The sequence below is a fragment of the Hemitrygon akajei genome, unplaced genomic scaffold (genome assembly GCF_048418815.1).
Source record: "Hemitrygon akajei unplaced genomic scaffold, sHemAka1.3 Scf000101, whole genome shotgun sequence".
NCBI lineage: Eukaryota > Metazoa > Chordata > Chondrichthyes > Myliobatiformes > Dasyatidae > Hemitrygon > Hemitrygon akajei.
Genome location: NW_027331987.1, coordinates 2,070,825 through 2,083,759, shown reverse-complemented (window position 1 = coordinate 2,083,759; position 12,935 = coordinate 2,070,825). Strand labels below are relative to the sequence as shown.

Here is a 12,935-nt window from a genome sequence, read left to right as displayed (position 1 = left end):
CTCCCTCCCCACAGTGTGAACCCACCACTGTCTCTGCAGTGTGGATCAGTGTGTGAATGCCTTCCCACAGTCTGAGCAGGTGACCACCCTCCCCACAGTGTGAACCCACCACTGTCTCTGCAGTGTGGATCAGTGTGTGAATGCCTTCCCACAGTCTGAGCAGGTCAACATCCTCTCACTGCTGAAATCAGTCCAGTGTGTCGTCATCCGAGATGAATGTATGCATTAATTCCCACAGTCAGAGCAGATGAACAGCTTCTATACAGCGTGAACTCGCTGATGTTCGCTCAGTGATGTCTGAGTGAATTCCTTCCTGTCTGAGCAGTTGATGTTCAGTCAGTTGAGATGTCTGAGTGAATTCATTCCCACAATCAGAACAGGTGACTGGCATCGCCCAGTGTGAACTCGCTGATGAACTTTCAAGCCTGATGACCGAGTGAATCCCTTTCCACAATCTGAGCAGGTGAACGGTTTCTCCCCAGTGTGAATTCGGCTGTGCCTCACCAGGTTGGATGACGCAGTGAATCCCTTCCCACATTCAGAGCACGTGAATGGCTTCTCCCCGGTGTGAATTCGGCTGTGCTTCACAAGGTGGGATGAGTCAGTGAATCCCTTCCCACATTCAGAGCATGTGAATGGCTTCTCCCCAGTGTGAATTCGGCTGTGCTTCACAAGGGAGTATGAATCAGTGAATCCCTTCCCACATTCAGAGCAGCTGAACGGTTTCTCCCCAGTGTGAATTAGTTGATGTACATTCAGATGAGATGACTGAGTGAATCCCTTCCCACATTCACAGCATGTGAATGGCTTCTCCCCAGTGTGAATTCGGCTGTGCTTCACGAGGTGGGATGAGTCAGTGAATCCCTTCCCACATTCACAGCATGTGAATGGCTTCTCCCCAGTGTGAATTCGGCTGTGCTTCACAAGGGAGTATGAATCAGCGAATCCCTTCCCACATTCAGAGCAGCTGAACGGTTTCTCTCCAGTGTGAATTCGCTGATGTACTTTCAGATGAGATGACTGAGTGAACCCCTTGCCACATTGAAAGCAGCTGAACGGTTTCTCCCCACTGTGAACTCGCCGATGTTCAGTCAGTTGAGATGACCGAGCAAATCCTTTCCCACATTCAGAGCAAGTGAACGGCCTCTCCCCAGTGTGAACTCGGTAGTGCCTCACAAGTTTGGATGAGTCAGTGAATCCCTTCCCACATTCAGAGCAAGTGAATGGCCTCTCCCCGGTGTGAACTCGCTGGTGTCTCTGTAGTGTGGATGAACGAGTGAATCCCTTCCCACAGACTAAGCAGGTGAACGGCATCTTTTCAGTGTGAACTCACTGGTGTTCATTCAGTTGAGATGATTGAGTGAATCCTTTCCCACACAGAGCAGGTGATTGGCCTCTCCCCGGTGTGAACTTGCTGGTGTCACTGTGGCATGGTTGAGTGTGTGAATGCCTTCCCACCATGTAAACAGGTTACTGTCTTCTCACTGGGGAATTTTCAGATGTGTATTTAGCACCGACGACAGAATGAATTACTTCCCGCTGTCAGAACAGGTGGAACATCTCACTGTGGTGTGAACTTGCTGATGTATCTTCAGACTGGATGACTGAGTGGTTCCCCTCCCTCACACAGAGCAGGTGAATGGCCTCTCCCCACTGTGAACGCACTGGCGTGTCTGTGGGTAGCCTGTGAGTGAATCCCTTCCCACACTGAGAGAAGGAGAATGATATTTCACTGCAATCAATCATCTGGCAATTCAGAAAGTCAGATGTTTGAATCCCTTGTACAATCAATGCAGTTGAAGAACTGATCTCCAGTGAACAAATGCTGGTGTGTTCTCAGCACCCGGTTCCTGTGGATAACACTGAGTTACAACAGAAAACTTCATTTCAGACACAAAACACATTTCCAGCTGGGATGAGATAAGTCTTCATCTCCAAGGATTGACAACAGATGCTTCGGTGTTGCAAAGAAAATATTTGGCCACTCCTTATATATCCGGAAAGAGACAGCCCATGCACAAGTGTTCTGGCATTTCAAACCTGTACAAATATTTGAAAGGACATCAATAGGTGAAGGACAGTTTTTCAGGTGAGATTTTAGTCTGTGATGAGAACATAAAAAAAGAGGAGTAGGAGAACATCACCTGGCCCGTCTCCACCAACCTGCCTTTTCCCCATCGCCCTTCATTCCCCTACTTTGCAAACATCTATCCAACCTCGTCTCAAATGCATTTACTGAGGTAGCCTCCACTGCTTCATTGGGCAGAGAAATCTACAGATTCCCAACTCTCGGGGTAAAGCAGTTCTTCATCTCCATCCCAAATGCCCCGAATGTTAAAGTGATGTCCTCTAGTTCTACTCTCACCTACCAGTGGAAACAACTTTCCTGCCTCTATCTTATCTATCTGAATCATAATTTTGCATGTTTCTATAAGATCTTCTCTCAATGTGAGCTCTGGCATCAGAATATCACCCAGTTCATCTCAAGTTGAGATATACCACAGGTGACTGTGGGAAGCAGATGGAGTTCAACCTGGTGGTTCATTTTGGTAGGTCCAATTTGAAGACAGAATACAATATTAATGATAGGACTCTTGGCAGTTTGGAGGATCAGTGAGATCTTGGGATCTGTGTCAATAGTTCATGCAGAGCTGCTATGCAGCTGGACAATGTTTTTAAGAAGGCCTTCATCAGCCACGGGACTGAGTTCAAAAGCGGTGAGGTACTATTACAGATATAAAAGGCCTTCGTTAGACCCTACTTTTAGCACTGTGTTCAATTCTGATCAACTCACTACAGGAAAAAATACTCTAAATAGGGTGCAGAGGAGATTGACAAGGATGTTGCTTGGATTGGAGAGCATGCCTTACAAGAGTAGGTTGAGTAAACTTTGGAGCGATGGAAGATGAGAGGTGACCTGAGAGAGCTGTATAAGATGATGAGAGGCATTGATCGTGTGGATAGGCAGAGGTTTTTTCCCAGGGCTGAACTAGCCAACATGAGGGGGCATAGTTTTAAGGTGCTTGGAAGTAGGTACAAGGGGGCTACCAGAGGTATGTTTTTCACACAGAGAGTGGCAGGTACTGCCAGCGACGGTGGTAGAGGTGGATACAATAAGAGTCTTTTCAGACACTGTTAGGTACGTACGTGGAGCTGGGAATAATAGAGGGCTATTTGGTAGTGAAACTCTAGGCAGATTCTAGAGTAGGTTATATGGTCGGCATGATGTTGTCCGAAGGGCCTGTAATGAATTGCAGACTTATGTTTCTGTGATTATATGTGAACTCCCCATCTTCTAACAAGGCACGGATCAGGCATCCTGACTGACCAACAAAATCTCTGACTGTATTCCTGTCTGTATGAGAATGGGCTATTTCGGCCTTCAATCAACCTGTGACTTGGCTCAATCTGTCTCTGTCCTTTGGTATATTTCAAGTTCAGGTCATGTTCCACAACACGACAAAGTGAACTTGTTACTACATGTCTGATCCTTGAGATTTTCTAATTACTGGGATTCCCTCCCCCCCACCAGCTGATTGAGTGATGAACCCATCGATGGCAATGCCAATGACTATAAAGGGGTAAGCAGTAGTTATTCTCATTGGAGTGTGGCACTTTTGTGATGTGAAAGCTACAAGTCACCTGTCATCGAGGACAAAGGTGTTTCATATCGTTATTTACCCAGAAAACTAAAGCTGACCGGCAGATTTTTTTATGCTATGCAGTACTAATTGACATTTTCACTGACTGGGAGGTAGACTTCATCCGAGAGTAACTGGACACTACATTTTTGTTCCGACGTACTGATCCTCGGATTTACATGGCTGGAGGTCGCTGCGTTAGGGACATTCTCTATGGGGACAACGCTGGCGCGTCAACCATGGCTGCCTCCTTACCCAGAAGACACCACGGAGGAGAAACCTGTCTATCCGCCATCAAAGGAAACAGCGATGCGTATGCGCCGGAGAAATGGCGGCGCCGCAAACTCCCCGTGGCTCGGGTAAATCGTGGGGCTGAGAGAGACGGAAAGGACTGGGACTGTCCTGAGGTGCGGGAGCAGTGTGGACGGAGCTCATAGTAATTTTCCTTTAATCGCGGTTCAGACGCCGGTGATTAAGTTCCCACCCACGGCCCCGCTCCTACCTGCGTCCGATCCCTGAGAGTCTCTCGTCTGCTGAGCGCATGCGCAATGTTCACGATTGGCTGTGCCGCCCACGCATGCGCATTGGATAAAACAGGATAAAAAAATCTGCAGACGCGGAAATCCAAAGCAACACCCACAAAATGCTGGAGGAACTCAGGGCGGCAGAAAGCAACTATGGAGAGTAGAGAACAGTCGGCGTTTCAGACCCACACCCTTCTTCAGGACTGGAAAGGAAGGGAGGGCGTAAGAATGTGGGGGGGAGATGAGGTGATAGGGTAAACCGGGAGACGGGGAGAGTTAAGAGCTGAGAAGTTAATAAGTGAGAAAGATAAACGGCTGGAGAATAATAATATTTTATTGATCCTGAGTGGGAAATTCATTCCGTTACAGCAGCAACATTTAAAAACACACTTAGCAGTGTGCAGACTTTTCTAAAAAGAAAGTAGAGAATAATAATATATACAGTAATACTGTACCAATGTGGAATAATATTGAATAAAATAATAATGCAGGGTTTATTGAACTAAGATGTGTGTTCACCTACCGCAGAAAGATGAACTCTTGCATTTCGTAAGAAACAATCTCTGCAACTATGCTTGAGACGGCGGGGATGTTGGAAAGAGGGATGGGGACTCTGCTGCCTGTCGGGTAGGTCATGGAGAGGATATGACAGATTGTCCATAATCACTAACAGTTTGTTCAGTGACCCCCTCCCCACCACTAACTCGAAAGAGTCCGGTTCTGTCCAAGGATGGATCCATGTTTTCTGATGAGTTTATTTTGTCTTTTTGCACCGATGCTGCTCCCCCAACAGAAAGCAGCAAAGAAGACCGCACTCGCTACAACAGACTGGTAAACGATCTGCACCAACCCGCCTCACGCATTCAAGCATCCCGGCTTCATAGAAGATAGAGTCTACTCATCCCCTTCTTGGAAACAACCGTTCTGTTGGTTTTCCAGTCATATCTATTGCCGAGGTGAACACCCAGCTAATTGTACTCCTCCACCACAGTGACCTCTTCTCTCAGAATGTATACAGGACTCGTAAATGTCCACTTCCTCCTAAAATCAATCACCATTTCCCTGGTTTCGGCCACATTCAGGAGCAGGTGATTCCTCCCTCACTATTCCACAACCCTGCCCACCAGTCCTCTGTTCTCCGACTCCTGCCCATCTCTGCAGAGTCATCAGAGAACTTCTGCAAGTGGCCAGACTCAGAGTTATACTGAAAGTCAGAGATGTACAGTGTGAACAGAAACGGAGACAGGACAGTCCCTGGTGGGGCTCCAGTGACACTCACCTCCACCTCAGGCAGAGAACCACCCAGCGGTACAAACTGGGCTCTATCAGTCAGGAAAGCAGTGATCCAGGAGATAGTGGATTTGTCTACACCCATTCTTTGCAATTTCTTGCTCAGAAGAGGCGGATGGATTGCACTGAAGGCACTAGAGCGAATCTAAAATTATGATTCTCACAATGCCACCAGCATCATTCCGGTGGGAGTGAGCTCACTGCAACAGGTGGATGATAGAACACAGAAACAAAGAAAATCTGCAGCACAACACAGGCCCTCTGGCCCACAAAGCTGAGCCCAACATGTCCTTATCGTAGAACTGCCTAGGCTTGCCCACAGCTCCATGTACCTGTCCAGGAGTCTCTGAAAAGACCCTACCGTTCCCCGCTCCACCACGGTCGCCGGCAGCCCGTTCCACGCACTCACCACACTCTGCGTAAAAAACACAGGCCCCTGACATCTCCTCTGTATCTACTTCCAAGCACCTGCAAAATATCTCCACTCGTGCTCGCCAGTTCAGCCCTGGGAAAAAGCCTCCGACTATCCACATGATCAATGCCTCTCATTATCTTGTACACCTCTATCAGGTCACCTCTCATCCTCCGTCGTTCCAAGCAGAAAAGCCGGGTTCACTCAACCGATTCTCAGAAGGCATGCTCCCCCAATCCAGGCAGCATCCTTGTAAATCTCCTCTGCACCCTTTCTATGGTTTCCGCGTCCTTCCTGTAGTGAGGCGACCAGAAATGAGCAGAGTAATCAGAGTGAGGTCTGACCAGGGTCATATATAGCTGCAACATTACCTCTCAGCTCATAAACTCTTGCACCGCGTGCCTTCTTAACCACAAATTCAACCTGCGTAGCAGCTTTGAGTTTCCTATGGACCCAGACCCTAAGATCCCTCTGATCCTCCACACTGCCTAGAGTCTCACCATTCATACTACGTTCTGCTATCATATATGACCCACCAGATGAACTACCTCACACTTATCTGGGTTGAACTCCATCTGCCGCTTCTCAGCCCAGTTTTGCATCCGATCAATGTCCCGCTGTAACCTGTGATATTCCGGGGCTCTCCCTACTCTCTTTCTTGAAAAAGGGAACAGCATCTGCATCCCTCCAATCCTCTGGAACCTCTCCCGTCCTCATTGATGATGCAAAGATCATCGCCAGAGGCTCAGCAATCTCCTCCCTCACTTCCCACAGTGTCCTGGGGTACATCCCATTGGGTGCCGGTGACTTATCCAACAGATGCTTTTCGAAAGCTCCAGCACATGGGATTGTCCACTCCTGACACACAGTGATACAGAATGACACACAGAACACAGAAAAAAACGGCAAAACGTAGGAGCTGCAGCAACAAGCTGTCACAAGCGCAGCACCATCTTAGAGTGTGAGTAGCTGGGAGTGTCCCGTCTGACAGTGACTGGTCAGGGTAGGAGACAGCCGGAGAGACTACATCTGCTGTCCCGTCTGACAGTGACTGCAGGTCAGGGTAGGAGACAGCCGGAGAGACTACATCTGCTGACCCGTCTGACAGTGACCGCAGGTCAGGGTAGGAGACAGCCGGAGAGACTACATCTGCTGACCCGTCTGACAGTGACTGGTCAGGATAGGAGACAGCCGGAGAGACTACATCTGCTGACCCGTCTGGCAGTGACTGCAGGTCAGGGTAGGAGACAGCCGGAGAGACTACATCTGCTGACCCGTCTGACAGTGACTGGTCAGGGTAGGAGACAGCCGGAGAGAATACATCTGCTGACCCGTCTGACAGTGACTGGTCAGGGTAGGAGACAGCCGGAGAGACTACATCTGCTGACCCGTCTGACAGTGACTGGTCAGGATAGGAGACAGCCGGGGAGACTACATCTGCTGACCCGTCTGACAGTGACCGCAGGTCAGGGAAGGAGACAGCCGGAGAGACTACATCTGCTGACCCGTCTGACAGTGACTGGTCAGGGTAGGAGACAGCCGGAGAGACTACATCTGCTGACCCGTCTGACAGTGACTGCAGGGCAGTGTAGGAGACAGCCGGAGAGACTACATCTGCTGACCCGTCTGACAGTGACCGCAGGTCAGGGTAGGAGACAGCCGGAGAGACTACATCTGCTGACCCGTCTGACAGTGACCGCAGGTCAGGGTAGGAGACAGCCGGAGAGACTACATCTGCTGACCCGTCTGACAGTGACTGGTCAGGGTAGGAGACAGCCGGAGAGACTACATCTGCTGACCCGTCTGACAGTGACTGCAGGGCAGTGTAGGAGACAGCCGGAGAGACTACATCTGCTGACCCGTCTGACAGTGACTACAGGTCAGGGTAGGAGACAGCCGGACATACTACATCTGCTGACCCGTCTGACAGTGACTGGTCAGGATAGGAGACAGCCGGAGAGACTACATCTGCTGACCCGTCTGACAGTGACTGGTCAGGGTAGGAGACAGCCGGAGAGACTACATCTGCTGACCCGTCTGACAGTGACTGGTCAGAGTAGGAGACAGCCGGAGAGACTACATCTGCTGTCCCGTCTGACAGTGACTGCAGGTCAGGGTAGGAGACAGCCGGAGAGACTACATCTGCTGTCCCGTCTGACAGAGACTGGTCAGGGTAGGAGACAGGCCGAGAGACTACATCTGCTGTCCCGTCTGACAGTGACTGCAGGTCAGGGTAGGAGACAGCCGGGGAGACTACATCTGCTGACCCGTCTGACAGTGACTGGTCAGGGTAGGAGACAGCCGGATAGACTACATCTGCTGTCCCGTCTGACAGTGACTGCAGGTCAGGGTAGGAGACAGCCGGAGAGACTACATCTGCTAACCCGTCTGACACTGACTGCATGGCAGGGTAGGAGACAGCCGGAGAGACTACATCTGCTGACCCGTCTGACAGTGACCGCAGGTCAGGGTAGGAGACAGCCGGAGAGACTACATCTGCTGACCCGTCTGACAGTGACTAGTCAGGGTAGGAGACAGCCGGAGAGACTACATCTGCTGTCCCGTCTGACAGTGACTGGTCAGGGTAGGAGACAGCCGGAGAGACTACATCTGCTGACCCGTCTGACAGTGACTGGTCAGGATAGGAGACAGCCGGAGAGACTACATCTGCTGACCCGTCTGACAGTGACTGGTCAGGGTAGGAGACAGCTGGAGAGACTACATCTGCTGTCCCGTCTGACAGTGACTGCAGGTCAGGGTGGGAGACAGCCGGAGAGACTACATCTGCTGTCCCGTCTGACAGTGACCGCAGGTCAGGGTAGGAGACATCCGGAGAGACTACATCTGCTAACCCGTCTGACAGTGACTGGTCAGGGTAGGAGACAGCCGGAGAGACTACATCTGCTGACCCGTCTGACAGTGACTGCAGGTCAGGGTAGGAGACAGCCGGAGAGACTACATCTGCGGACCCGTCTGACAGTGACTGGTCAGGGTAGGAGACAGGCCGAGAGACTACATCTGCTGAACCGTCTGACAGTGACCGCAGGTCAGGGTAGGAGACAGCCGGAGAGACTACATCTGCTGTCCCGTCTGATAGTGACCGCAGGTCAGGGTAGGAGACAGCCGGAGAGACTACATCTGCTGATACTGTCAGTATCAGCCCCAGGACACTGAAGGCCTGTGTGAGCCTGCTCTCTGGTATTTTGTCTCATCTTTACAATCTGAGACTGAGTCGGGAAAAGATACCGGTGCTGTGGAAGACTTCCTGCTTGATTCCTTTGCTCAACAAGGCGACTCCATCTGAACTTAATGACTTCAGACCAATTGCCCTCACATCTCCTGTGATGAAAGTGATGGAGACGTTGGTCCTGACTTACCTTGGACGGTATAGAGTTCGCCTACCAATCTCATGAGGGTGTAGTTACATAATCTACCTGTTGCAGTGAGCTCACTCTCATTGGCATTGTGAGAATCGCTTTATTTTTGGATTTCGCTAGTGCCTTCAATACAATCCAGTCACGTCTTCAGTGCAACAACCTGCAAAGGATGGGCGTAGACAAACTCACTCACTCCTGGGTTACTGCCTTCCTGACAGACAGACCCCAGTTTGCACTGCCGGTGGTTCTCTGCCGGAAGTGGTGATGAGTGGTACTGGAGACCCACAAAGAACTGTCCTGTCCACGTTTCTGCTCACACTATTATCTCACCTCTCCCCACATTCTTACTCCTTCCCTTCCTTTCCAGTCCTGAAGAAGGGTCTCGGTCTGAAACGCCGACTGTTCTCTCCTTTCCATAGTTGCTGCCGGCCCCTCTGATTTTCCTCCAGCATTTCCCGTCTGTTGCTTTGGATTTCCATATATGCAGATTTACTCCTGTTTGTTCACATGCGCATGCGCGGCTGTAGGAGGCCGTCCCGGATATCGCGCATGCGCTCAGTTCACGAGGGGGTCACAAGGACCGGCCGCAGGTAGGAGGGTCTGCGGGAGGCAATTAATCCCCGGCGTCTGAAACGCGATTGAAGGGTTATTAATGTGAGCTCCTGCCGCACTGGTCCTGCATCCCAGGACAATCCCGGTCCGTTCCCTCTTTCTCAGCCCCACGATCCGTACCTGGGCCCCGGGGAGTTTTCAGCTGGTGAGCGCTGGAGCCGCCGCCATCTCTGCGGCGCATGCGCATCGCTGGATCTTTCGGTGGCTGAGATGTTTCTCGTTCGCGGGCCTTCTGGGTAAAAAGGCAGCCATGTGTGGCTCTGCCATGCCATAGATGCCACATATAGATACCACAATTCCTTCCCACAGACAGCAACATAATGTTCATTCCCTGAGACTGCAGCGCGCGTAGTGGACAATCGCGGTACTGCAGGGGATCAGCAGCTCCCCGAAAGTGAAAGCATTCTGAATCAGGAAGTGCCGGGAGTTAACATGGCTTCGAAAGGACAGGCCGAGAGTTGGACCGAGGAGGTAATTTGTCCCGTCTGCCTGGATTTCTTCACCGATCCGGTATCACTGGAGTGCGGACACAACTTCTGTCGCTCTTGTATCACACAGTGTTGGGAAAATGAGGAGAGAAACTCCTGCCCGGAATGTAGAGAGGTGTTTGCTGACCGCACCCTCAGGGTGAATCGGGCTTTAGCAAATCTGGCTGAAAAAGCTCGAAATCTAAACCTGAATCCGAAAGGGAAGGAAAGTAAACGTCACTGCGAGGAACATGAGGAAGAACTGAAGCTGTTTTGTGAAACGGACAAGACACTGATCTGTCTGGTCTGTGCAGCTGCGCAGGAACACAGAGAGCACCGCTTCAAGCCGATTAAAGAAGCTGTTAAAATCTACAAGGTAAAAACTAACGTTAATTTAATACTTAACACATTTCCTTTCTCCTACATACCATTACACGAGCCTCTATAACTAACACATCATTCTTTGCAGCTTCTGCCATCTCCAACGGGATTCTAGCATCTCTCCATCCCACAGCCCACCTCCGCACCCCGCAACTCTCCGCTCTCTATACGGATCGCGGACCACGTACTGTATCGCCCTGATCCATTCGCTCCTCCCCACTGATCTCTCTCCTGGCACTGACACCTGAAAACGGGACAAGTGCTACACCTGACTCCTAACCTCTTCCCTCGTCACCATTCAGGGCCGCAAACAGCCCAGTTCCTCCCGTTTCTTCCATGGTCGATTGTCCTCTCGCTCAGATTCCTTCTTTACGTCTTCCACCTGTCCCCTCTCAGCTTCTCACTTCATCACCCTCCCTCACGTTCCCCCTCACGTTGTCTCACCCGTCACCTGTCAGCTGGTTCTCATACTCAACCTTTTCATTCTGGTTTCTGCCCCATTCCTTCCCAGTCCTGATGAAGGGTCTCATCCCGAAGCACCGACTGTTTATTTCCCCTGAATAGATGCTGCCTCACTCACTGAGTTCCTCCGGCATTTTGTGTGATAATCGGGTTTGATCACCTGTTTCTTTTGATGCATCTTTGTTTCTATTTCCTTCACTCTCTGACTTCCAGGATCAGCTAAAATCTTCCTTAGACTCTCTCACAAAAAAGAAATCAGACTTCCAGGAAAAGGAGCAGCAACAGAAAGAGAAGATTTCCGAAGTTCAGGTGAGGCTTCCTGAGCGGAATTTCTGATATTACTGTCGAGTTTTGCTCCATTTAATGCAGAAGAGCCGAGTATCGCAGCTCCAGTGACCTGGGTTCGATCCTGACCTCTGGTGCTGTCTGTGTGGAGTTTGCATGCTCCCCCTGTGACCACGAGAGATTCTGACACATCTCAAGGACGTGCCGGATGAATGGCTAATTACCGTTAACCCTGTAAAGGTGGGGAGGGTGTGCATGAATCAGATGGGAGTTTATGGGTCAATAAGTGAGAATAGGTTTCAGGAAAACGTGAGGGAATGGTGTTGACGGGAATGCTCTCAGAAGTAGAATGACTTAACGACAAAAGGAAACAGAGCAGAGCAATGCAGTATATTAATCTTCACCTTTCCTTCGACAGGAACAGTCACACAGCGTTCAGACCCACATCACATCCCAGTTTGCTGAACTGCGCCAGATTATCACTGAGAAAGAGCAGAGCTTACTCAGGGATCTCAGGGAAGAAGAGAAGAGGATTCTCAACCCAATGGAGAAAAATCTTCGGGAGATTCAAGAGAATATAAGGATTATTCAGGAGGAAATCACTAAGTTAAAGGAACAGATGGATCAAAAAGACGGTGTGATATCTCTCAAGGTGAGTGATTATAATTCAACTTGTTTCTGTCAAAGGGCACTAAATGAACAGTGGTATATTTGAAATAAACACAGCACCGAGGCCAATTCTAACAAATCAATTGTCGCTCTGGCGACCTCACACAGAAGCCAGTGAAGGCCAAGTCTCTGGATACTTTCAAGAGAGAGTTAGATAGAGCTCGTATAGATAGTGCGGTCAAGGGATATGGGGAGAGGGCAGGAACGGGGTACTGATTGTGTATGATCAGCCATCATCACAGTGAATGGCGGTACTGACTAGAAGGGCCGAATGGCCTACTCCTGCACCTATTGTCCCAAAACTGGGCTTCCACAACTTCTGTGCATCCCAGGACAGAATGCAATCTTTTCTGAAATGATTTACTCTGATCATAACACAGAGCTGCTGACTGTGTCCTTAATTACCACATTAAATATCCTCTAAAACTCCCATTAATACCCAGTTCCAGTCACAGGCTGTGATTGTGTCTGGTGTGGTTGGTGTGAGGGTCTCTCTGTCAATCAGTGAGAGCAAAGAATGTGACCCATACATCAGACTTATCCATGTCCGGTTTCCATCAGATGGGAATCTTTCATTGTCTCTTTATTTTTTTGAATACATTTCACATGGGATTATATCCCATTCTCTATCATAAACAGGCCATTAGGTCCATCTTCTATCAGTTTCCCTGCTTCACAATCCTCCTGCCACCTACTCACCTCACCCAGCAACAGTGCTCCGAACTCCCTGGTCCCTCACGTGTTTATCCAGACTCCCCATTACAGTCAGTCTCTGCTGTTCAATTTCAACCACTCCTGTGGCACTGAGTTCCACA

At 49.9% G+C, this 12,935-nt stretch overlaps 1 protein-coding gene across 1 annotated transcript in view; it reads right to left on the bottom strand.

The window, feature by feature from the left end:
• The window catches only part of LOC140723130 (uncharacterized), a 1,246,679-nt gene that overhangs the window by 352,651 nt on the left and 881,093 nt on the right, over window positions 1-12,935 (bottom strand). The gene's annotated exons all lie outside the window — the stretch shown is intronic.